At 49.1% G+C, this 25930-nt stretch overlaps 2 protein-coding genes across 6 annotated transcripts in view; both read right to left on the reverse strand.

Moving 5' to 3' along the window:
• RPP40 (ribonuclease P/MRP subunit p40) overlaps positions 1-25930 on the reverse strand; it is a 52019-nt gene that overhangs the window by 19069 nt on the left and 7020 nt on the right. For 2 of the 4 annotated variants that reach the window (XM_021100132.1, XM_021100134.1), the window contains exons 1-2: positions 21111-21364; positions 978-1175 (exon numbers count right to left, since the gene is read on the reverse strand). The gene's annotated coding sequence lies outside the window, so the exon portion shown is untranslated. Of the gene's footprint in view, positions 1-977; positions 1176-21110; positions 21365-25232; positions 25367-25930 lie in introns of those variants that run through there. The other 2 variants (XM_021100133.1, XM_021100135.1) reach the window with 2 other exon arrangements.
• Positions 25373-25930, reverse strand: part of LYRM4 (LYR motif containing 4) — a 158278-nt gene continuing 157720 nt past the window's right edge. For both annotated transcript variants that reach the window (XR_002346271.1, XR_002346272.1), the window contains one exon: positions 25373-25435. The gene's annotated coding sequence lies outside the window, so the exon portion shown is untranslated. The remainder of the gene's footprint in view (positions 25436-25930) is intronic.

Raw genomic sequence — 25930 nt, forward strand, 5'->3', positions numbered from 1 at the left:
ACAAATTTAAAAAGGAAAGCAAATAAAAGGTGGCAATCCTCTAAGGCAGCTGTGTTTAGGAGAAATAGAATGTGAGCCACAGCTATAGTTTTAAATTTCCTAATAATTACATTAAACAAAAGAAACCAGTGAAATTGATTGTAATTTGCTTAACCCAATATACCCAAACTTATCATTTTAATGTGCAATCAATATAAGATTTAATGAAATGTTTTACAGTCTTTTGTGATGTGGACTCGATCTTTGAAATTCACTCTATTTCATACTAACGCTATGTCATAATTCACACCAGTCACTCCAGGCTTAGTGCCCACATATTGCAAGTGTCCACTATATTGGGAGTGCAGCTTTAGGGGCTCTGACTCCCCCTGACCTCAGGGGGGTAAAGTGCTTGAACTCCGCCGTCTCTGCCAGAGGTGAGGGAACACCCCCTCCTACCAGCATCTCTCCTCAGACCCAAGGTGGGGAGACAGCATTGAATTTGGTGTGGGAGCCGAGGGGTGCAAGCGGGAAGCTTCCAAGGGTTAAGCACTGCCTCCCAACTACTTCTCAGCCTGAGATCATTCCCTCTTTCCAGAGATCAAAAGCAAAAGAAGGAAGATGGGGCCCCACAGAGGAGGGAGCCCCTTGTCTTAAAATCTGTCCACAGCCCTGACCTCCCGAGTTTAGATTTGGAGAGAACAGATCAAAGGCAAACTTCTTATTTTGCAGGCTGCCCTTGGGCCCTAGTGGTCAGACTGGTCGCCTCTTTCCTCCTGTGGGTGGGGCACTGTATGCACTGAAGCGCCAATCATGCCAATCATAGGCGTGCATGTCTACATGAAACACTGGGGAAAGGAAATCGGCATCTATTGGGTGCCTATTGTTGGCCAAGTAACTTGGGATGAATATACCACTGATGCTTGGCATCCTCTCTGCAGTAGGCATATGTATTAGTTAGCTCTTGCTGCATAACAACCACTCCAGTACTCACTTACCTCATGATTAATCTGGTCAGCAGTTTAAGATGATCCCAGCTGGGCTCCTTCATGTGTGTGTGGTCAGCTGTGGGTTGACTGGGGGCTCAGCTTCTGGGGGTGAGCTGGCTGTCAGTTGGGCAACTTGGTTCTATGCCCCACAGCATCTCATCCTCCAGCAGGCTGATGTGAGCTTGCTGTGACGGAGATGGCAGGGTTCTGAAAGCAGAAGCAGAAGCATCCAAGACCTTTTAAGCCTAGGTCCCAAACTGGCATAGTAGTTTACCCACTGCATTCCACTGGTCAGCCTTGATGCAAGGTCTGGGGGACAGATTCTGCCTCTCAGTAGGAGCACCTGCAAAATCACACTGCAAAGGGTGTGGCTACAGGGAGGGATGAAGAATCATTGCCTTTAGAAGGAAAATTTTACAGATCAGAGAAAAAACTTCTAGACTGTTCACAGCTTATAACAAGTCATATGCTTTATTCTACCCTTGGGGGTACACCATTAGTTCCTCTATAACAAATAACTTTAATTTTCAGCTTAAAATGCCCAGCTGCTTAAAAAAATTAGGATGATGAAAAATACAAATCACATGACACTGAAATTAACGCTGATGTAAGGAGAGTAATGGGTAACGGCCATCTCATACAGGTGACCCAAGAACAGATGCTCTATGAAATCAGGAGAAAGCTATTTCTTTTCCTCCCTTTGAGCCCCAAGAGTAGGTCACACCTGCTCTGAAAAACTGCACATTTACTGATAACCTTGAAATATACAATGCAGATGAGAGATGACTCTTTTGCAGCTTTCACTAAAAAATTTAACTAGCTTCCTTTGATCCTGAAAACCAACATTCTTGGAAAGCACAACTTTCTCAAGTGTCAAGGGACCAAAACAGATGCAATTATTTGCCCATCGACCTCTCCTATCCCAGTCAAGAAATCCCAGTTTCCCAACCAATATCACATCTATAAAAATAGCTGTTGACTTTACTAGCCACTCCAATCTCTGCACTGCCTTAAGAGGTCAGAAGAATGCAAAGAAACGAGAGAAGAAAGAGTAAGGGCTTCCAGCCATCATGGAGAGCTGGCACTGTCCAATACCCTGCACAGAGCTGTGAGTAAAACTGAGGTTCAGTCAACTGGTCAACCTCTTTCATGCCCATTTGTGGGTCTTCTCATCATTAACGCTCTGCAGCTGCCTCCCTGAAGCCTGCCTAGCTGTGTTGACCTCAGAAAGCAGCACATCTTCAGAGAGAATCAGACCAGTGAAACCTGCCATGTAGCAGCCTGGACACTCGGGTGCTGACATGGCATTTCCCAGCGTAGACTCTGAGCACGCGTTTCTCAGAAGGCTCAGGTGAACAGCTTTCCAAACCAGCTGGTGTACTGAAAACTTTACCCTCTCTAGAAATTCACAATGGATATTTGCATTTTCTGAACCTGTGACCTATTTATCAAACAACATTATTAATATCCAAGCCCCCTGTGCCCTAGAGAACATGTGCAAAGCATTGAATTTGTGCATCTAAAATCTTCTCACTTAGAGTCTGTTCCGAGAACCCAGGAAGGCTGGTGGAGCGTGCTGTCCGCCTGCCTGTGCTGCTCCCAGCAGCCCAGAACTTAGCTCCTGCACCTGCCCTTCCAGGTAAAAGGAGTGCTGTTTTTCATACTCACAGCTCACTGCTAAATGCACTCCTATGACGTACATTCCGCTCTCTGTCAGGTCCAGATCTCTGAGGGTCTCTGCCAGCTCACTTCCCCCACCCGCCCACTCAATCTCCACTTTCTTTAGGAAGCCTCGACCTTCCCGTCACTTCTCCCCAACCTCCCTCCTCCCCAGGCTGGGTCCAGGGCCCAACATCCATACTTCTCAGCTCCAACCACCAACTAAGAGTAAAGAGATGCTTCTTTTTTTTTTTTTTTTTTTTTTTTTTTGGTCTTTTTGCCATTTCTTGGGCCGCTCCTGCAGCATATGGAGGTTCCCAGGCTAGGGGTTAAATCGGAGCTGCAGCCGCCGGCCTCCACCAGAGCCACAGCAACGCGGGATCTGAGCCGTGTCTGCAACCTACACCACAGCTCACAGCAACGTCGGATCCTTAACCCACTGAGTAAGGGCAGGGACCGAACCCGCAACCTCATGGTTCCTAGTCAGATTCGTTAACCATTGAGCCATGACAGGAACTCCGAGATGCTTCTTTATTACCTACTGAGTCCTGGGCACATAGTAAATACTTGTGAATCCATCTCCAACCAGCAGTCGCTCCTAGAGGACAAGCATCTATTTTACTCACCTTTCTAGCTCGAGAATCATTCAAGCACACAGTAGCTGCCCAATAAAGACATTTGCTTGCCAAATACTTATTTCACATACCATATATACACCCAGCTCCTAATATCCCCTCGGAAGTCAAGATAGTAACTATTTGGATAAATTAATTTGTGCAAAATAGAAAAGGATTGGCCAGGGGAAATAGGTTCTTTTTTTTTTTTTTTTTTTTTTTTTGTCTTTTTGCCTTTTCTAGGGCTGCTCCCACGGCATATGGAGGTTCCCAGGTTAGCGGTCGAATCAGAGCTGTAGCCACCAGCCTACGCCAGAAAAAGAGCAACTTAGGATCTGAGCCACGTCTGCAACCTACACCACAGCTCACAGCAATGCTGGATCTTTAACCCACTTAGCAAGGCCAGGGATTGAACCTGACACCTCATGGTTCCTAGTTGGATTTGTTAACCACTGAGCCACGACAGAACTCCCAGGTTCTTCTCATTTAACAAATGAATTTTATTGTTTTTTTTCCCCCTTAGGGCTGTGCCCACAACATATGGAAATTCCCAAGCTAGGGGCTGAATCGGAGCTGTAGCCGATGCCCTACACCTCAGCCACAGCCACGCAGGATCTAAGCCACATCTGCGACCTGCACCACAGCTCATGGCACTGCCAGATCCTTAATCCACTGAGCGAGGCCAGGGATCAAACCTGCGTCCTCATGGATACCAGTCAGATTCGCTTCCGATGGGCCACGACTGCAACTCCTGACAAATGAACTTTAATCATACAGCAGACATGCAGTCTGAAGACACCTTTGCTCTCTGGCTGGTAAGGACGGGAGAGAGCAGGGAGGCCACCCCGAGCCACCACCCTCCTGAAGCTGTGACCCAAGGCCCCTGTGTGCCCACAGCCTGCAGGGCACCTTCCCCCCAGCTGAGCAGGGTTCCACCCACGCTCAGCATTTCCAGCACCCTGGACAGCTCCGTTTTTCTTCCACATTTTTCCAGGTAGAATTTCTGCTCAGGTCTGTGTCCTGCTTGTGCAGGACTGCAGACAAGTGACCTCACAAGGAGCCCTGGGACATGTACACAACATGGCTGGTTGTTTCTTCTCTCCTAGACTGAACTGTCCACTCAAGAGACGGCGTCCCAACCTCAAACCCGAGCCCTGGGAGGCTGCAGAGCCCGAGCTTTAACGCATGAGCTCATGGACGGAAGGACGGGTTGGGGGCTGCGGGCAGGGGCCTCACAGGGGCGTGCAGCCCTCCAGCTGCACTGTCCTGCAGCCCAGGGGCCGACAGGTGGTGATCAGTCCTTCACGCTCAGGCCCATCCATGGAGTCCTGGACCAATTCCCACTTGTTCCCATGCACAGCGTTGACTCAAGAGTGCCAGGTCCTTGTAGTCGGGGGGCGGGGGGTGTCTCTGGGGGAGGTTCGCATTCATCCACGGAGTCTTCATGAGTTCCTCTAACATGTCTCTGTCCCAGGGGTCGGGAATTTTAAATTTTATGTTTTACTTTTAAAAACTTCTTTATTAAAGTGTAATTGACATAGAAAATTGTAAGTTTTTAAAAAAAATTTTTTTTGGTCTCTTTGCCATTTCTAGGGCCACTCCTGAGGCATATGGAGGTTCCCAGGCCAGGGGTTGAATCGCAGCTGTAGCCGCAGGCCTACGCCACAGCAATGCAGGATCTGAGCCGAATCGGCAACCTACACCACAGCTCATGGCAACGCTGGATCCTTTACCCGCTGAGGAAGGCCAGGGATTGAACCCGAAACCTCATGGTTCCTAGTCAGATTCATTAACCACTGAGCCGTGATGGGAACTCCATAAGTCTTGTTTTTATTTTTTTGCTTTTTAGGGCTGCACCTGCGGCATATGGAAGTTCCCAGGCTAGGGGTCAAATCGGAGCTACAGCTGCTGGTCTACACCACAGCCACAGCAATGCCAGATCTGAGCCGAGTCTGCGACCTACACCACAGCTCACGGCAACGCCGGCTCCTTAACTCACTGAGCAAGGCCAGGGATCAAACCCGCATCCTCTTGGATACTAGTTGGGTTCGTAACCTACTGAGCCAAGACAGGAACTCTTCTCTTTTTTTTAATTGTAAGATATCCTAAGTGTACACTGTGATGATATGATATTACATTTTGAAAGGTTTCCCCATCTAGCTAACTTATCCACCACAGGAACTTAAGTGGGTTTTTCACACTCCACAGACAGATAAGGGGAACATGGCACATCCCTCTCAGTGTCCGTTGCTGCAGCTCTTTGAAGTCCTGTCCATTACAAGACAGGGACCCTGTGACCACTGTTTAGAGGGTGACACCCTTTCACATCCACCGTGGGGCCATCATACTTTTGGCTCTGGAAGAATTCAGGCAGCGGGGGAGGGAGGTGCCAGAGTCTGTCCACCAGTTGCCATAGTGAACCCACTGCCAGACACCAAAGTCTGTGACTTTGACATCCGGGTCAGCACCCAAAGGCAGGTTCTCTGGCCTTGGATCCTGTGGACAACGCCCTCCTGGTGACCACACACCAGTCCTGCAGAGCAGACACCACCTGTGGGGAATGCCGAAGCTTCGTTCTCTTGCAGGTGGCTGTGGTCCAGCAGGAGGTTAAGCATCTCTCCTGCACGAGCTTGTTCCGTGGCCCCTTCATTTACTTCCTTTTCTCACACTATTCTCTTCTTTATGCAGCTCAGTCTCTGACTTACATCCTTTTCCCTGAAGAACTTCTCTGAACACTCCTCGCCAGGCAGATTTACCAGTGAAAATTCCCTCAACTTTTTGTCTGAGCAAGTCTATTTCTCCTTCACTGTGGAAGGATAAGTTCACTGGATACAGAATTCCAGGCTGCTGAGGGTTTTTTTTCTTTTTTTGCATGATTCGTGAGAAATCAAACGGGAGTGTTATCCTTGTCCCTCTACAATTCAGGTGTTTATTTCTTCTGGTTTTCAAGGTTCTCTTTGTCCTTGATTTTTCTGCAGTTAGAATATGATCATGTCCTTTTTTTTTTTTTTTTTTTTTGGTCTTTTGTCCTTTTAGGGCTGCACCTGCGGCATATGGAGGTTCCCAGGCTAGGGGTCTAATCCAAGCTGTAGCTGCCAGCCTACGCCAGAGCCACAGCAACGTCAGATCCGAGCCGTGTTTGCGACCTACACCACAGCTCACAGCAATGCCAGATCCTTAACCCACTGAGCAAGGCCAGGGATCGAACCTGCAACCCCATGGTTCCCAGTCGGATTCATTTCCACTGCACCACGATGGGAATTCTTATGACATGCCTTCATGTTAATTTTTTTGATATTTGCTTGCATGGTGTTGTCTGAGCTCCCTGGATCTGTGGTTTGCTGTTTACCATTAATTTTGGAAAATTCTGGGCCAGTATTACTGAAAATATTTCTTCTGTTCCTTTCTCTCTTACATAGTTCCTGTATGTGTATGTTATACCTTTTAAATTTGTCCCACAGTTCATGGATATTCTATCCTGTTTCTTTCATTCTTATTTCTCTTTGATATTCAGTTTGGGACTTGACTGTTGATATATCCTAAGGCACATGGATTCTTTCCCCAGCTATGTCTAAGCTCTGATGAACCCATCAAAGGCCGTCTTCATTTCCATTATATTGTTTTTGATGTGTAGCATTTCCTTTTGATTCTTTAAGAGTTTCCATCTCTCTGCTTACATTAGCCATCTGTTCTCACAAGTCACCCACTTTTTCCATGAGAGCCCTTATCACATGAATCATAGTTATTTTAAATCCCTTGTCCCCAAATTCCAAAATTTCCGCCATATCTGAGTCCGGTTCTGATGTGCTGCCTGTCTCTACATGTGGTGTTTGTTTCCCCTTTTAGTACACATTGTAACTTTTTGTTGAAAGATGGACAGGATGTGCTGGGTAAAAGCAAATACGCAGCTGGGTAAAAGCAAATACGCTTTTAGTGTGAGGTTCTGTTTAGATGGCTAGGAGTTAGGCTGTGTTTGCTTTATGCTGGAGCAGTAGGTGTCAGAGGCTGGCATTTCCTCTGTGTCCTTGTTTTTTCTCGGGTATCACCTCGGGGTTTTCCTCGTCTTCTGAAATGAGGCTTGCAGGGCTTCCCACTGTATCGACTGTGCAGTAGCTTCTCTGATGCGGCGTCTACTAGACCTCACCTCTTCGCCAGCTGTGCCTGGGGCTGTGACCTGCACAAGTGCTGCTCAGATGTCCACCTCCCTCCTGGTCCCCACTGAAGTGAGACAAGCTGGCTGGGGTTGGGTGAGGCTCTGGTGAAAGAGTTTCTTTGAGGACAGGCTTTTAGAAGAAGAGCAGAACGCTCTGGGCATCGTTTCAAAGGGCTACTTACTTCTCCCCTTCCCTGTGGGAAGGAAGCAGGAGTGGTTTTCTCTGACGGTCATCCTGTGCTCGGTGGGGGTCCTGGAGGTAGGCTCAGGAAAGTGGGGGCCCCTTGAGTAAGACTAGGCTTCCCTGAAGACGTCACACTCAATCTTGTGCACCCTGAGCGGCCAGCAATTCGCCTCTGAGTGCGTCCTTCCCTGGTACTGGCTCTGGTGGTGGCTTCTGCTCCAGGTGGATTCCTGCGTGCCACCTGTCCCCAGTTTCGGAGGTAATGGTTTCCCCTGAACTTCAGTTCTCTGAAGAACCCAATGAAAGTTATTGATTTTCAGTTTGTTCAGCAATTTTCCTGTTGTGAGGACAAGGATGACAGTTCAAGCTGGAAACCTGATGTCTATTTATTTCCCAAGTTTTTTCCTCGATGACAAATGACACTGCTACATCTCTTTTTTTTGTCTTTTGTCTTTTTGTCGTTGTTGTTGTTGCTATTTCTTGGGCCGCTCCCGTGGCATATGGAGGCTCCCAGGCTAGGGGTCTAATCGGAGCTGTAGCCACCAGCCTACACCAGAGCCACAGCAACTCGGGATCCGAGCCGCGTCTGCAACCTACACCACAGCTCACGGCAACGCCGGATCGTTAACCCACTGAGCAAGGGCAGGGACCGAACCCGCAACCTCATGGTTCCTAGTCGGATTCGTTAACCACTGCGCCACGACGGGAACTCCCTGCTACATCTTTATTCATGTCTTTTGAAGCCCATGTGCCTGCATTTCTGTTACCACAGGAATGAAATCCTGGCCACAGGACACCCTGATTTTTGGATTATAAATGCCAAACACCATAGACTCTGTGCAGGTGTTGATGAAACCCCATTGCTCCACAGCCTCAGCAACACCTGCTGCATCATTCTCACCTCAGCTGTTCTGGAGCATGAGTACAGAATCTCATTGTGATTTTAATTTGAATTTACATGATAATTATGGAAGTTGAGGGCCATTTGGGTAGCTTCATTTTGTCAATTACATGGTCAGTCCTTCTACCCATTTTTCTATTCAACTGTGCCTTTTGCTTATTGATTTATAAGAGTGGAAGGAGCCCTGTGTTAGTTATGTGTGTTGCCTCTGTCCACTCCCACTCAGTGACTGCCTATTCACTCAATGATATTTTTTAAGAAACAATTTTTTTCTTTTTTGTCTTTCTCTCTCTTTAGGGCTGCACCCTCAGCATATGAAGGTTCCCAGGCTAGGGGTTCAATCAGAGCTGTAGCCACCAGCCCATGCCAGAGTCACAGCAACGTGGGACCTACACCACAGCTCATGGAAGAGCCGGATCCTTAACCTACCGAGTGAGGCCAGGAATCGAACCTGTGTCCTCATGGATGCCAGTCAGGTTCGTGAATCAGTGAGCCACGATGGGAACTCCAGAAACAATTTTTTTATAGCTCCACCCACAGCATATGGAAGTTCCCAGGCCAGGGACTGAATGTGAGCCACAGCTGTGACCTATGCTGCAGCAATACTGAATCCGTCAACCCACCACGCTAGACTGGGGATCAAACCTACGCCTCTGCAGCAACCTGAGATGCTCCAGTCGGATTCTTTACCCACTGTGCCACAGTGGGAACTCCATAAACTCTTTTTTAAAAAATTTATTTTATTGGAATATAGTTGATTGACACTGTACAGCAATTTCTTGCTGTACAGCAAAGTTATTCAGTTATATGTATATATACATTCTTTCTCATATTCTTTTCAATTATGGCTTAATCACAGGATATTGAACATAGTTCCCTGTGCTATACAGTAGCTCCTTGCTGAGTAAACAAATTCTTAACTTGAATGTAGTGCAAGTTATCAATCTCTTCCCATACAGCTACTGTTTCTGGTGATCTGTTTAAGAATTCTTTCCCTATCTCAAGATCATAAAAATATTGATCTGATGAACCTTTACTTAACACTCATATTTAAAGCTATATTCTTTATGGAATTGACTTTTGTGGATGATACAAGATTGGTTTCAAGATTTTCTTTTTGACATGTGGCTATTCAAATGACCTAGCACCTTAATCTTGTTTCCATGTATTTTTACCACTAATCTACAGTACTTCTTTGTCATGGATCACATGGTCACAGGTGTGCGTTGGTTTGAGGCTCTGATCGTTTCCACTGGTCTTGTTTTTTCATTTTTTTTTTTTAGGTCTGCTCCTGTCGCATAAGGAGGTACCCAGGCTAGGGGTCGAAATGGAGCTGCAGCTGCCAGCCTACACCATAGCCTAGCAACGCCAGATCCTTAATCACTGAGTGAGGCCAGGGATCAAACCCGAAACCTCATGGTTCCTAGTCAAATTCGTTTCTGTTGTGCCATAACAGGAGCTTCTGGGTTTTTTTGTCTGTTTGTTTTTTTGTCTTTTTTTTTTTTTTTTTTTTTTTTTTTTGTCTTTTTGCTATTTCTTGGGCCGCTCCCGCGGTATATGGAGGTTCCCAGGCTAGGGGTCCAATCAGAGCTGTAGCTGCCAGACTACGCTGGAGCCACAGCAACACGGGATCTGAGCCGCGTCTGCAACCTACACCACAGCTCACGGCAACGCCGGATCATTAACCCACTGAGCAAGGGCAGGGATCAAACCCTCAACCTCATGGTTCCTAGTCGGATTTGTTAACCACTGTGCCACGACAGGAACTCCCTGTTTTTTAATTCTTGTTTCATTATTTCGGCCCTAATTCCTTTAGTTTCATATTATGTCTTTGTGTTGATGAGTAGTTTCTCTCACTTAGTTGTTCTTCTTAATAATGTCTTAGACAAAAAAAAAAAAAAAAAGCTATTTGCTATTTCTTGGGCCGCTTCCGCGGCATATGGAGGTTCCCAGGCTAGGGGTCTAATCGGAGCTGTAGCCACCAGCCTACACCAGAGCCACAGCAACTCGGGATCCGAGCCGCATCTGCAACCTACACCACAGCTCACGGCAACGCTGGATCGTTAACCCACTGAGCAAGGGCAGGGACCGAACCCGCAACCTCATGGTTCCTAGTCGGATTCGTTAACCACTGCGCCACGACGGGAACTCCAGCTTTTTTTTTTTTTTTTGATCTTTGCAGTTCATATCGATTTTAAAACTGGATTGTCAACTTTTTTTAAACCATTGCGAAGGTTTTGGTTTATTTAGTATTAGTTTTTAATTGAATTTTATTTTTGCAATGGTTTTTTCTGTTTCTGATTTTTACTATTACGACGTTTTGTAGGTGATACTGCAGGACTACACGCTATCAGAAAGCAGGCGTGGCGTTTTAAATAATCTTTTAAGCGTTAAACATGTCCTACAAGAAGAAAGACCTTTCCGGTAACATTAGGAACTGGTCAGTACAACAGATCTGGGAGGATAACCACCCAATCAAGACAGGTGGATCAGAGTTCCCGTCGTGGCTCAGTGGTTAATGAACCTGACTAGTATCCATGAGGACGCAGGTTTGATCCCTGGCCTCACTCATTGGGTTAAGGATCTGGCATTGCCATGAGCTGTGGTATAGGTCGCAGACATGGCTCAGATCCCACAATCCTGTTGCTGTGGTGTGGACTGGCAGCTGTAGCTCCGATTGGACTCCTACCCTGGGAACCTCCATATGCTGTGGGTGAGTGGGTGAGGTCCTAAAAAGACAAAAGACCAAAAAAAAAAAAAAAAAGACTAGTGGATCAGTCTGGCATTTTATGGGAATTTCCAAATCCTGGGAGGATGGACAGAGCTCAATTGTTTCCATGACAGCAAACGGTGGCAGGGTTTTCAAACTTCCAGAGGCCTGTGACACACTCCCAATGAGCCCAGGCCTCTCAAAAAGGTTCTTAAATGTCTTATTTTAGGTAATAATCTAAAAAAATGTGAGAAATGCATATTTCTAGATTTTTTATAACCAAATCCTGTAATATCTACGCCCAAATTATAAGGAAATCCAGAAAGTTTTATACACACACACACACTTTTTAAAAAATTTTCTTTTTAGGGCCATGCCTGTGGCATAATGGAAGTTTCTGGGCCGGGGTCAAATCAGAGCTACAGACGTGAGCCTGTACCACAGTCACAGCAACACCAGATCCAAGCCACATCTGTGATCTATTTGTAGCAACATAGGATCCTTAATGAACTGAGCGAGGCCAGGGATCAAACCTGCATCCTCATGGACAACATGCTGGGTTCTTAACTGTCTGAGCCACAATGAAATTTGGTAATTTTTGTGGGTGTGTTTTTGCCTTTTCTAGGGCCACTCCTGCAGCATCAGGAAGTTCCCAGGCTAGGGGTTGGATCGGAGCTGCAGCTGCTGCCTACACCACAGCAACGCTGGATCCAAGCTGCATCTATGAAACACTGTGGCTCTAGGCAAGTCTGGATTCTTAAACTACTGAGCGAGGCCAGGGAGCGAACCCACATCCTTGTGGACACTGTTTTGCGTTCTTAACCTGCTAAATCACAGTGGAAACTCCTCTCTGTGGGGATTTCATCTGAGACCTGTAGGGGACACTTGCTCAGCTGGGCAGGAGCATTTGGGGCGGCACTGATGGGTCAGGACTGGCCACGGCCAAGCAGAGGCTGGAAGAGTTGTGTCTGCAGCTGGAGCTCCCGGAGCAGCAAATGCCTAATCACACTGGGATGCAGGCTGTCGCTGCAGCCCAGGGCAACTGTCGAGGGTGGGACCAGGGCTGTGCACACCTGACCCTCCTTCCAGGCCCCACCCCCCAGGAGGCTGTTGCCGCACCCCCCCCCACCTCCCCTGTTCACACAGGTAACAGTGAGCCCTTCCTGGCTCCAACTCTCAGAATCCCACTGAGCACAGGAAAAGTCACTCATTAGATTGCTTGATCCAACTCTCTAATTATTCCATTTGAATGAAGCTAAAGTTTAGTTTGCTCAGCAAAATTTCACCATAGACAGCTCAGGTTAAAAAGTGGGGGCAGAGCAATTATTTTAAATATTTCAGAGAACAAGTCACTAATTTAATATGTTCTTTTAACACTATTTTATCTATTTATGCAAAATTTATGACCAGGGAACTTCAATCAGGTAGAACGAACAGATATGGTTAACCTTCATGCTTTTCTTTTCAACAAATATGTATTGATCCTCTCTGTGGCCCAAGCTCTGTGCTAAGACCAGAGCACAGAAACATGGAATCAATCAAGTCCAGCAGGGTATTGCATGTTAATTAAAAAAAATAAAGGTACAACCTAAGATATGTCTTTGAGGAGTTCCTATTGTGGCGTAATAGGTTAAGAACCTGACTGCAGCAGATCAGGTCACTGTGGTTGTACAGGTTCGATCCTCTGCCTGGCAGTGAGTTAAAGGATCTGGTGATGCTACAGCTGTGACATAGGTCACAGCTGTGGCTCAGATTCAATCCTGGCCCGGGGAACTTCCACATGCCACGGGTGTGGGCATTAGAAAGAAAAAGGTATGTCTTTGAGTGTTGGTTTTGGCTGTGCAGAACTCTCTCTCTCTCACACACACACACACGTACACAGTGGGCCCTGCCATGCAGCAGCTTAGATGCTGGTTAGGGAGCTGATCAAACGCATGAGGAATTACCCTGCCGAGATGATGCTGAGCCAGAAGCATGTGCTGGGTGAGTGTCATCTAAAGACATTTATCAACAGTAGCCCTAACAGTCAACTTGGAATTACAAATTATAGCTCATTTAAAATATATACTACTACTCAGCCATAAAAAAGAACAAAATAATGCCATTTGTAGCAACATAGATGGAACTAGAGACTCTCATACTGAGTGAAGTAAGTCAAAAAGAGAAAGACAAATACCATATATCATTTATATCTGGAATCTAAGATACAGCACAAATGAACCTTTGCACAGGAAAGAAAATCATAGACTTGGAGAATAGACTTGTGGCTGCCCAGGGGGAGGGAGGGGGAGGGATCGGGAGCTTGGGGTTAACGGATCCAAACTATTGCTCTTGGAATGGATTTACAATGAGATGCTGCTGTGTAGCACTGAGAACTATGTCTAGACACTTACATCACAACACAACAATGGGAGGAAAAAGTATGTATACATGTATGTCTAACTGGGTCCCCGTGCTGTACAGTGGGAAAAAAAAAGTATATACCAGTACACGTGCATACATATACCAGTAGGGGGGAAGCCGCCATTATCAATGAACACAGAGAGAATGTCTTTCTTTCATGTAAGATTTTTTTTTTTTTGCCTTTTCTTAGGGCACTACCTGAGGCATATGGAGGTTCCCAGGCCAGGGGTCCAATCAGAGCTACGGCTGCTGGCATACACCACAGTCACAGCAATACAGGATCCCACCCACATCTGTGACCTACACCACAGCTCATGGCAATGCCAGATCCTTAACCCACTGAGTGAGGCCAGGGGTCGAACCCGAGTCCCCACGGATACTAGTTGGGTTCTTAACCCACTGAGCCACAACAGGAACTCCCACATAACATTATTTTGATCGATCAAGATCATAAAAATGTTGTGCCTGATCTGTTTTTCACTTGATTGTTTAATGTCATTTGGGCTCTGTCTCACTCATATACAACTGCCCAGGATATAACAGCAGGAAACCATGACTGTAGGCTTTTTTCTAGTTAATGAAGAGAACCCAGTGATGAAATTACCCTGCGATAAGCCACATTACTTACGAAAAAGTCACTTCTGCTCCAGGAGCCCAGGAGCGCACAGTGACAGAACTATGCTTCTCTAGAGGAAACGCTGCTCGAAGTCGCAGCTCCTCAGCCTCAGCAGCACTGAGACTTGGCAGGTGGATGCTGCCCTGTGCATATAGGATGTTTACAGCGCCCCTGGCTCCTACTCCCCAGAAGCTAACAGCACCCCTCACCCCAACCCGTGAAAACCAAGAGTATCTCCAGACGTTGCCCAGTGTCCCCTGGGGAGAACCACTCCTGAGACAGCAGCTCGGTGCTGGGCAGGAGGCGGGGGCACCCAGGTCCACAGACAGTGGCGAGTCTTTGTGCTCAAACTGGCATCTCCCAGTAGCCAGGCAGACACGGCAGCTTCCGCACTGCTCCGACCCCTCTCCCTGCCCCCACCACTGGGCAGAGGTCCAGGGTCGGGGTTGGGCCCTGGGATCGTGGGCACCGCCTCCCTCCCAGCACTTGGGACTCACCCTCCACACCCACGGCTGGGGCAGCCTTTTGGTGGTCCCTCAGTTCCTCAAATTAATTATCTAAAAATTTTCCTCTATCATTCGCTAATGTTGCAAACACGTACATAAACCTGATAAAAGATATCCTATCTTTGAGTTTTCTATTTTCTTTTCTTTCTTTTTTTTTTTTTTTTTTTTTTTTTTGGTCCTTTCTAGGGCCACACCCTAGAGAGGTGGCATATGGAGGTTCCTAGGCAAGGGGTCTAATTGGAACTGTCGCCACTGCCTGCACCAGAGCCATGGCCACGCCACATCTGTGCCACGTCTTCGACCTAAACCACAACTCATGGCAACGCCGGATCCTTAACCCACTGAGCGAGGCCAGGGATCGAACCCGCAACCTCATGGTTCCTAGTCAGATTCGTTAACCACTGAGCCATGAAGGGAACTCCAAGTTTTCTATTCTCATACATAAGGAACTTGAAAACAAGGTTGAATGTGTAGAGAAATGCAAAGAAAGTGCTATCTCGAAGCTGCCTTCCACAGAGTCACATTAGTCACATTTCAAAGTCACGGTAGCCACACTCAGCGAGCAGCGCCAGGCTGGACGCACAGGCAAAGACCATCCCTGTCACCACAGCGGCTGGACGGCTCTGCGCAGAGAATACTTAGGTCACAGGCTTTATTTTATAGATGAGCCCCTAAGTCCCCGAGCATGTACAAAATCATCTCACGAAAGAGAAGCTGTGAGTTCACAGCCAAACCACGCCTGGAAACCAGACTGGTGAAATTTCACTCCTGTGCGATTTTCCCAGCATACCACCCCGCTGTGGGTCCCAGCTTGGAATGCCACATGGGGTTGTGGCCACTGTGGCTCAAAAACTGGGGTCTGAGGTGGGGAAAACAATTCCAAATAACTAAGAGGTTGGATCAACTCTAACATTTCACTCCAGTTCAATCCCCTTAAGTCTGTACACCTGCCGGGTTCCAGCTCAAGGGGAAGGCAACGTGCAGCGCCTGCACCTGGGTGCGCATGCGCGGTCCTGCAACAATGTAGCAGAGCCCGTACCCATAAGCGCAGGCGTATCTGTAACTTTCTGCTCAAAATTCATAGAGTACCTTGTAAGGGGGACAAAGACACAGATGTAGCAGGAAAATAAGCAGGGTCCATAGGGCCCGCTGCGTTGGGAGCTCAGCCTCTGGATACTAATTCGAGCCAGTGCCAGCACGAATAAGAGCTGCTTCCTGGTAAAAAGCCTTGGTGTCTCCTTTCTCTGTACTTAAGCCCAGCTGACACTAGGAACCCGGCTCTTGATACAAAGTTTTTGTTTTTTTTCTATTCAGGGCCGAGTGGCATATGGAGCTACCCAGGCTAGGGGTCGAATTGGAGCTGTAGCTGCCCACCTACACCTACACCACAGCTCATGGCAACTCCAGATCCGTAACCCAGGGATCGAACCTGCAACCTCATGGTTCCTAGTCGGATTGGTTTCCTCGATGGGAACTCCTCAATACAAAGTTTTTTTCTTCTTTAAAAAAGAACCCTGTCGGAGTTCTCGTCGTGGCGCAGTGGTTAACGAATCCGGCTAGGAACCATGAGGTTGCGGGTTCGGTCCCTGCCCTTGCTCAGTGAGTTAAGGATCCGGCGTTGCCGTGAGCTGTGGTGTAGGTTGCAGACGAGGCTTGGATCCCTCGTTGCTGTGGCTCTGGCGTAGGTCAGCGGCTACAGCTCCGATTGGACCCCTAGCCTGGGAACCTCCATGTGCCGCGGGAGCGGCCCTAGAAAAAGGCAAAAAGACAAAAAAAAACCAAAAAGAACAAAAAGAACCCTGTCTTGGGGATGGGGTGGGAGTGGGGCTATGGATTGAAAACCACTCACTTTCAATACCATGGCATCAGAGCACAGATAAAGATAAGCACAGGGTTGGGAGGCTTAGGGAAGAGCGGGTTAGGGTGGGCTTCCTGGGGGAGGCGGCATCAGAGCAGAGAAGGTGGGAAGGTGCTGAGGATGGAGGGAGCTGTGTATGCCTAAGATGCAGAGGACCAAACAGGGTGGTGGCCTGGCCTGGCCTGGCCTGTGCCATTTCCATGACAGCACAGAAATCTGCATCTTAGGGCAGCCTGGTGCCCCTGCTCCCCCCCCCAACCCCACCGCAGAAGTCCCACCTCAAGGCAGCAGCTCGGTGGGCCTCCCTGGACATGTGCCCCCTCCCAGCCCGTGACTCCCATTCAATCTGCTTCCCTCCCTCTGGGCCCACCTTGCTCAGTGCCCTGTCTACACAGGCTAACACTGCCCGGGACCTAAGTATCAGGCTCCTCTCTCCCTCCTGCCCTACATCCAACCTGTCACCAAACTCTACTCCGTTCCTTTAAAAGCTTTAGAAGCAAATGTAATTAATGGCAGTAACACCCCTCAGGCAATGGAGGGTGCCCCCCCCAACAGGGGACAGCTGCTGGCTATAACCCCCATGCGTCAATAACGGTCTCTGTGTTTTAGGGTGAACACCCCAAAGACACTGCCTTCCTTTTCACATACAAAAAAAAAAAAAAAAAAAAAAAAAAGAGGAATCTGACAACTGGAATCATCGGGTGGGTCCTTCCCACTCTCCTTTGAGGCCTTAAGGGCCAGGTAGTCCTATTCCCATAAAATTGGGTCAGCATTGTTATTCTTTAGTAAAACAAACAAAGGTTTGGCCATAGAAGAGAAATTTGGAATCCAATTTCAGCAATACCCAATTATCCCAAGAAAACCAAGCAGTGGGCGCTTAGTTTTGGGTCTGGGGAAATTTAGGACATCACGAAGCCTCTCTGGACCGTGGTGTAGCCTGCGTTCGGTATCAGATGCTCTAAATAAGGAAACTGGGTTTGGATAAATGGCAATTTTCCTGGGTGATCTCTTGTCTCTTTAGGGGCTAAAAGCTTTAGCAAGTGGATGCTGTCTCCCTGTGAGGAGGCTTGAGGAGAGCAAAGAAGCAAACCCTCCCCATGGGGCAGCCAAACAGAACCTGAGGAATTCTACCACCCAGAGCAGCCTACAGGATTTGCGAGGAATACCAAGGCGCTCAGTAAAATCCTGGGGCATTACTGTCCAGGTGAATTGTCTTCCCACAGGACGGCAAAAAGGTCAGCGAGCTTCATCAACTGGAACAGTAAAGAAAGCATTGCACAGGGAGTTCCCATCGTGGCTCAGCAGTAATGAACCTGACTAGTCCGTGAGGACTCGGGTTCGATCCCTGGCCTCAAGCTCAGTGGGTTAAGGATCCAGCGTTGCCGTGAGCTGTGGTGTAGGTCACAGATGCGGCTTGGGTCTGGCATGGCTGTGGCTATGGTGAAGGCTGGCAGCTGTAGCTCTGATTAGACCCCAAACCTGAGAACTTCCATATGCTGCAGGTGTGGCCCTAAAAAGACCAAAAAAAGAAAAAAGCAAGCCCTGCACAAATCATTACAGTAAAGAATGTGTGATGCCAGTAACGGGTGAGGCGCAGGGACGACAGGGTGTGGAGGGGAACGGGGTGGATCGTCGCTCAGAATCCCGGACAAGCCTCCACCCGTGGCCCTTAGGTTTTCTCACCAGCAAAGTGGGCGAGTTACAGGGCCGAGTACGAGGGACAATGAGACCACGAGCCTCGTAATCTTCCGTGAGGGGCTTTCTGCCTCGAAGGGCTTTTTACTTACAGGCGTGACTGATTCTGGGAAGAAGTGTTGTGGGATCTGCTTGAATCTTGGGGCGGGGGGGGGGTGCTGTGAATTTTGCCCCTAACAGCTGGAGCCTTTACCATCAGGGGGGTGGTGGCTGATTCAGTAGGACAAGCGATTTCTGTTTCTAGAATCAGCTGTAGCACTCCCAGAGATGGAGCAAATGGAAGATGCCCAAGCGTCATGTAATCCACCTGGTGGGCCTCTTCGACGGCTGCTATCAAGTTCGAGAATTCTCTCTCCCTTGGGGGGAAGGAGACAGGCATTTCTCTGAGAGATAGAGGGGCTGAGGCGCTAAAGGGAAAAGTGTGCGTCTTGCAAAGGGCCTTGGGCAAAGGGGGCCGGAGACAGGGCCCTCGTGAGGTTCACGAGAGACCCCACTCTTTGAACGGGGTCAGTTCTCCGAGGCAGGGGCTGCTTTGTAGCCGTGGGGCTGAGCACCGAGAGGGCAGCTCTGGCGTCCAGAGCAAGTGATTCATCTGGAGAAGGGCCCCAAGCCAGTTAAGAGGGGACACTGGGAGGGGCCCTCATCGTTCCTCAGAGCCGAGTCACTGGGAGCTGAGAGGACCCTGGAAAGGCTGAGAGAGGCTGGAGGCGCCAGAAGCACTGACGTTTGTAACCTCTGTTTCAGTGGGCTGGCTCTCTGCAGTGAGAGCAGGAACTAGGAGTGTTTGGGTTTTGTTTAGGGGCTTTGTTTGCTGGGCTGAGGATGAAGAGTTTGAGTGGCCTTCCTCTGAGGTGACCCACTTCAGGTGTCGGGGGGCTGGTTTGCCAGATGGACTAAATCTGGAGTGGATTCAGTTTCCCACCCCATCCCGGTCCCTTTTTACTAGAAGGAAATGGCCCTGTTTCAGCCCATTAATAAAGAGTTAAAAGGCACCCAGGTGGAATCAATAGCTAAAGACGAGCATTTTTAATCTGAAGTGGATTGGCCGTGGTCATGAACAGGTGCATCAGATGTTGGGGGCGAGCCTGAATTTGCTTCCAATCAACAGGCTTTGGAAAAGCCCTAGAAACTGACTAATGGCCTGAATCTGATCATATAACAAGTAGGCGAGCTGGTCTTCTGGTTGTAATTCTGGAGATGTTCCAGAGATTTCCCCAGTCCGTGGTTTTCATCCCCAGCGATGGGCCTGGCCTCACTGACAAGTGTGCGAACCAGCTGATCTAAGTCAGAGAAACCAGACTGATAGGTTTCAATGACTGTATTCGATTCCTCAGCAAATCTGTGAGGCGTTTTAGGTACTTGGGAAAAACCTTTGACTGGGGCTCACAGTTCAGCTTTAGTCCAGGAGTATAAGAAATTAAGGGTTTAGCCCCTGGGTCCTCAAAAGGCTTCATTTCAAAGGGACGGGTTCTGACACGTTTAGAGGAAAGGGGAGCAGGGAGAGTTTCAGAGAAAAGGGGGATTGGGGCGAAGAAGGAGTGCGGGCAAACTGAGGCTGAGGAGGAGGAGGGTTGGCGGCCTGGCCAGGAAGGAGGAAGATGGTGCTCGAGGCGGAGCCCAAGACAAGCCAGAGGAAGAGGAGCCTGAGGCTTCGGGAGCCAGTTTATCTTTCATTGTCTGTTTGCCTCAGTTCATCTTAAATTCTTATTTTGCAGAGAGGCAATTTTAGACTCCTGAGAACATTTGGAAAGCTCAAAATACCACCAGAAGTAGGTGTTCCATTCAGTTCTGGAACTTATAGGGCTATGGTTGTCCAATTCAGTTTTAAGAAAAGTAAGTTTGGGGACTTTAAAAGTTCCCCATAATGGCCATTGAGAGTCTAAATTTGGCCGGGCCTGTCCATTTAGTTAGAAATGAGCATGAGGAAGGACCACAATTTAAAAAAAAAAAATTTTTTTTACATTATTTACTCATGCTTGCTTTTTAGGGTCACACCCAAGGCATATGGAGGTTCCCAGGCTACGTGTCAAACTGGAATTGTAGCTGCCGGCCTACACCACAGCCACGCCAGATCTGAGCTGCGTCTGCGACCTAGACCACAGCTCACGGCAAGGCCAGATCCTTAACCCACTGAGCGAGGCCAGGGACGGAACCCGCGAAGGGAACTCCCATGTATTTGTTTTTTAGAGTATAGTTGATTTACAGTGTTGTGCCAATGCTGCTGTACAGCAGAGTGACCGGGTCACACATACATACATATATGCATATACGCTCCCCTTCTTATAATGTCTCCCTTCACGTTCTATCCCAAGAGACTGGACAGAGTTCCCTGTGCTGTACAGTAGGACCTCATTGCTTTTCCATTCTAAATGGAAGAGTTTGCATCCACCAACCTCAAACATTAGTATCTGACAAATATTGGGAGGCTATCAGTAGGGAGGAGGGGCCCCCTCAAGGTACTCAGATAATTGGGACCCCTCTCTCAGAAGTATTCTCAGTTTGTTTGAGGGGGAGGGTAAGAGAAGAATTTTCAAGGAGCCCCAACATCTCAAATAGTTTTCGGGCCTCATCCCAGCCCGTTCAAGAGGGCAGGCTGGTCCCAGAGGAGCCAGGTGAAGGCTCTTTAGCCCGGTTCCCTAGAACAAGCCCTGTTCCAAAGGGAAGGTCTGAAGAGGAGCCCATTCCCCTTGGAACTGTGTGGCCTCAAATCAGACCTAAGTGCCCAAAGCGCCTGCATACAGAACAAGGCTTTAACCAGAAAGGACAAAACCTTAAACCACATCCGGAATAAAGCCCAGAGAGTTCAAAATGCAAAGAAGCTCAAATTCAGGAGTAACGCGTACCTTCAAAATCCGGAGTCCGTGAAAAAAGCAGTGATTGACGATGAGCTGGTGTACAGATACCAGCAGTTTGCTCACCAGCCCAGGAACCGTTGAGGGTCTTCTCTAGGCTCGGATGGGCCACCAAAGTGTCGCCCTAAAGCAAAAAAGACCTTTAGATATTCCCCAGCTAAGACAGGTTTTTTCCGGGATCAGCAGAAAACCACGATGCAAAACTTCAACCACAGCAGCCACATGCCCCCCCCGCACAAAACCGGGGCAGGAGACGCTTTTATAGAGGGAAGAGGACGGTAGGCGGGCTTAGTATGCAGAGTCATGGCTTTTCATTGGCTGAGTCCTGGTAGGAAAGAAGGGGAGTTTTTTTTTCTTCCGGTTTGGGCTCAGCAGTCCCACAGGCGCGAGAGCTCCCCCTGCTGGTCTCCCAACTCTATTTAATTTTTACCGAATGGATACCCCATATTTCATTTATCCATGGTGAGTTGGTGGCCACTAGGGTTGTTTTTACTTTTTGGCTACAATGAATAGTGCTGCTCTGAACATTCCTGTGCAGGTTTTTGTGTGGACAGAATGTTCACTTCTTCTAGGTATCCCGTCATGGCTCAAGAAATAAACCAGTGAATAAAATAATAAATTTGTAGGTTGCCCTGCCATCAAGCTTATCCTCTCAATCTACTCTCCAACCTAATATTAGAATCTATTAAGCACGTAAATCTTTTAAGTGAGTAAGTTAGATCATCGTGAGCCCATATTTAAAACTTTTCAGAGCTCCCTGGTGGCTCAGTGGGTTAAGGATCCTGCATTGTCACTGCTTCAGTGCAGGTTCGATCCCTGGTGCAGGAACTCCTGCATGCCGCAGGGCGTGGCCCAAAGTAAAAATAAGTAAATAAATAAACAAAACCTTTCAATCATTTTCCGTTTTGCTGGGAAAAAAACACAAAAACCTCAGCACAGCCTCTAACCTTATGGCCCAGGGAGGAGGTGGTTGCAAATGCCCCTCTCTGTGTTTTCCGTCCTCAATTTTAGGTAAAGTGAAGCTAGAGGCGCCAGGGCTACTGGCAAGAGTAGTGGCCCTTGGTGCTTTCTTATCCATCTCCCCCACCCTGGCCTGGGGGCTTAGCCCGGAAGGGGAGGCTGCCCCCCTCAGATTCCCTCTCTCTACAAAGTCCTGCCTGAAAAAACGATCACAGCCTGTCAGAGCCAAAAGGAGCCTTGGGGTGAGTCCAGTCCGGTGACTTCCCAGCTGTGCTCTGTGGAGACCCAGGGGAGGGGGGGCGGTTGGGATGCAGGGCGTGAGCTGAGAGGACAAAAGGCTCTGTAGTCTGTGCTTCCTGCTAGCTTTCGTCTGAATCAATCCCCTGAACGAAAAAAAGCATTTGAGAACAAACAGACTGCATCCAACCCTCTTCATTGACAGACGAGGAAACGGAGGTTGAGGCGAGCCCAGCTCTTAACTTCTCCAAGCTGCTTCCAGCCCTGAGTGACCTGCGTGTCCCTGTGTCCCTGCTCCCAAGATGCCAGGAGCCAGGCCAGCACACTGGGAACTGGGAGCAGGAAAGGGAGCAGTTAAAAAGCGGAAGGACAAATGCTCAGGAGAAAAGAAGACGCGAGCTTTCCACCAAGAGGTAGTAATAGGCTGCCTGCGGGGGCTGGGGGGACAAAGGGACAGGAAGAGGGATGGCTCACTAATGACTTGCACAGGCAGGAAGCGCTGCCTCCAGAAATGTCAGCAGAGGGTGAGAAGAGGCTCATCACGTGACCAGGCTTTAAAAGTTGGGGGAGGGGCCCCAGAAATGAACGGGACGGGGAAGGGACCGAAAGGCGCGCGCGTGCGTGTGTGGGTGCGCGCGCGCACGTGCGCGCACACGGCGCTCCCCCCGCCCCCAAGGGCTCCCCCGCTGGGAGCAGCAGCTGCTGGGATCCAGCTGCCCTTTTTCATGCCAATGAAGGAGCCGCGTGGCAGCCCCCGGGAGGGGTGTGTCTGCCCCTCCCGAGTTTGCAGCTCAGGCTGGGACCTCTGAGGACGGGATCTAAAGGCTCTAAAACGACCGCCTCAGAGTTAAAAATCAAAAGCCACTCTTCTGATTCTAAAGTGCTGCAGGAAGGTGTCGCTCTCTCAACAGAGGTTTTCCATCAGAGGCGCCAGAGCGGTGCCCCCTGCCACCCGCTGTTCTAGAGCAGCCCATTTTCTTTCCCTTTGCACTGCCTCCTGCACAGGCCTCCTGCCCTGAAGTCACCCATCAGCCCTCCCACTTGCCAGGAGTAGGTGACATTGGGCCTGATGTTATTACTTTTCAAACAAAGGAACCTAAACCTTGGCCGGTAAAAGGTGCCGAGCCACCATTCCCCACCTTGAACCTGAGACAGTCACTCAGGTAAGAGAAAGGAGAGGAAGATGTGGAATAAAGCAGAGAATGTGAGTCACGGAGCTCCCTGGTGGCTCACTGGGTTAGGGGTCTGGTGTTTCACTGCTGGGGTGTGAGTTCCAGCCCTGGCCTGGGAACTTCTGCATACCTAGGGCATGGCCAAAAAAAAAAAAAAAAATAGAGAGAAAGAAAGAAAAGAGAACGTGAGCCAAAGCTTCCCTTCAGGTCACTCTGCAACCTGTGGACCAAACCACTGTCTGTAAACTGCTCTGCCTCCAGTTTGGCGCTGTGTAGACATTTCCCTAGAAAAATGTCCCCATTTACCTCTGAGCCTGAATCAGAATGGGGAGGTCGGGAAGGGAGATGAAATCAGAACATCTGCTGGCCATGGGAGCAGTACCCAGCCTTCCCTCTGTCCCAGAACATGCAAGCCAGGGATGCTTTTTCTGCTTTCCTGTAAAAACTGGATAGCGGCAAAGTCAACCCTGGATCCAGTTTATGAAAAGCCACATCTCAGTTCGTTATAACCCACATGAACATGGGACCCAATGCAGCCCAGTCCTAGCCTGGCACCACTTTCCAGGAAAATAAAAGTAGGATTGAAAGAGGCCCAAATCTGGAGGGAAATTTAAAGGGGAACTTTTTTTTTCTTAAAACACAGAAAGACATCTATAAAAGGTTCTAATTCACCTCTCTCCCACCTCAACCCCCACAGCCTTCACCAAAAGCCTCCCAAAGACCTTACTCATTCCATCGACCCCCACTCCCCCCAGCCCTTGTCTCCCCTCTTCTCCTCTCCATCAATTTAGCCTTTCTGGCTCCAGTAATTTTCCAACACTTTCTTCTTAGCACCTGGATTCTGCACAAAGTTGGTCCTAGGACCCAGGCATCACTCTAACAGGGAGGCGGGAGGTGGCAGGAGGGGGAGGGAGGGTTCAAAGGTGACCCTGGAGGCTTATGCTTCTCCCTGTCCATCTCTGTGGGGCTCCGCCTGGAAGGGAGGGGCTTGACTGTGACTCCAAGCGGGGCTGGGAGCCCTAATTCACGGTGGTCCTTTCTCCTCCCAGGGGCTCAGGCTGTGCTGCTGGGCTGCTGAAGACACTCCCTGGGGGTTTCCCCGCACATCTCTCTGCAAACCAGGGGGCAAAGACTTACCTCCCTCTGTGTCCAGCCAGAGGAGGGAGCGTTCACTCATTTTATCCCCTTCCCAGGGGCTTCAGCCACTAAGCAGTTACAACCAGAGCCAGCGTGGGGGCAGCTCCAGACCCTGAAGGTCACAGAAGCTGGGAGATGTGTCCCTGGGCCAACGCCATGGAAACTGCCACAGACACCCCCCTGCCCTGCCTCCTGACCAACCCTGGTGCTGCTTCCTCGTGCGCCCCCCTCCCAACCCTCTCAGGAGCTGTGATAACAAACCATCTTTTTCTTTTTTTCTTTTTTGGCTGCCCTGTGGCATAGAGTTCCCAGGCTAGGGATCAGATTCTAGCAGCAGTGCAGCTGCGGCAACCCCAGATCCTCAGCCCACTACGCCAGGCCAGGGATCCAACCTGCCTCCCAGACACCGCCAGTCCCGGTGTGCCACAGTGGGAACTCCAAACCATCTTCTCAATGGTCATTGTCTCCTGACCTGTGGGCTGTAGTATATTCCAAATTTTCTATTAATACACTATTTTTAAATACAGCGGGGGAATTTCTCGACTCCATCGGTGGTGGCGGTCCAGCTCCGAGAGGGTGAGGGTGATCCCCAGGGGCACCCTGGTACCTGGGTCTGGCCTCTGCTTCCAGGAAGGTGGCCATGGTTTCCTCCTTTCCTTCGTCGGCCCTGATGAACTTGGACAAGAGTGAGAGTCCAGCCTGTCTGGTCTGTGATGAAATCCAAGGTTGATTTAATTCTTGGTTTTCAACTTTCTTGCTCTGACTTGATCCCATCACTTCTGATTTTCCAGACTTGGCTCTAAAACCTTCCTGGTGGAGGGAAAACGTTAGCGGCTGGTCCAATCTGAATACGAACACAGGGTAGTCTGTCCTTTTTATGGACAGCAGTTACAAAAACCCTCTCCGAACCGCTGCTGTGCCCTGACCTGCTTCATCCTCTCCTGGACAGCCAGGGCGGGGAGAGTCCCCACCTCCAAAGCGAGGTCCTGGGTGGCCCGGAGTCAGCCAAAGGCTGGACCCCACATCCGACACAGACATGGTCCTTCTCTGCTTTGGCCATCAACATCCTTGACCTTAAGTTGACCCCTTTGGCTTATTTTTAGTATTGTCCCCAAGTTAACTGGACAGGCAGCTGCATGTGGCCCCCGTTTTGTCTCAAGGAATCGCACCCCTTTTCAGGGGCTCCCTGCGTTGTCTGCAGGAAGTCCCAGGGAGGGACCTATGTTCAGAGGGTCCCGCAGATAAAGGACCAGAAGCCTGCGTGCAAGCACAGGTGTGGATGAGACAGGAGTGCCCAGGACGTGC

This window comes from Sus scrofa, chromosome 7 (genome assembly GCF_000003025.6).
Source record: "Sus scrofa isolate TJ Tabasco breed Duroc chromosome 7, Sscrofa11.1, whole genome shotgun sequence".
Taxonomy (NCBI): domain Eukaryota; kingdom Metazoa; phylum Chordata; class Mammalia; order Artiodactyla; family Suidae; genus Sus; species Sus scrofa.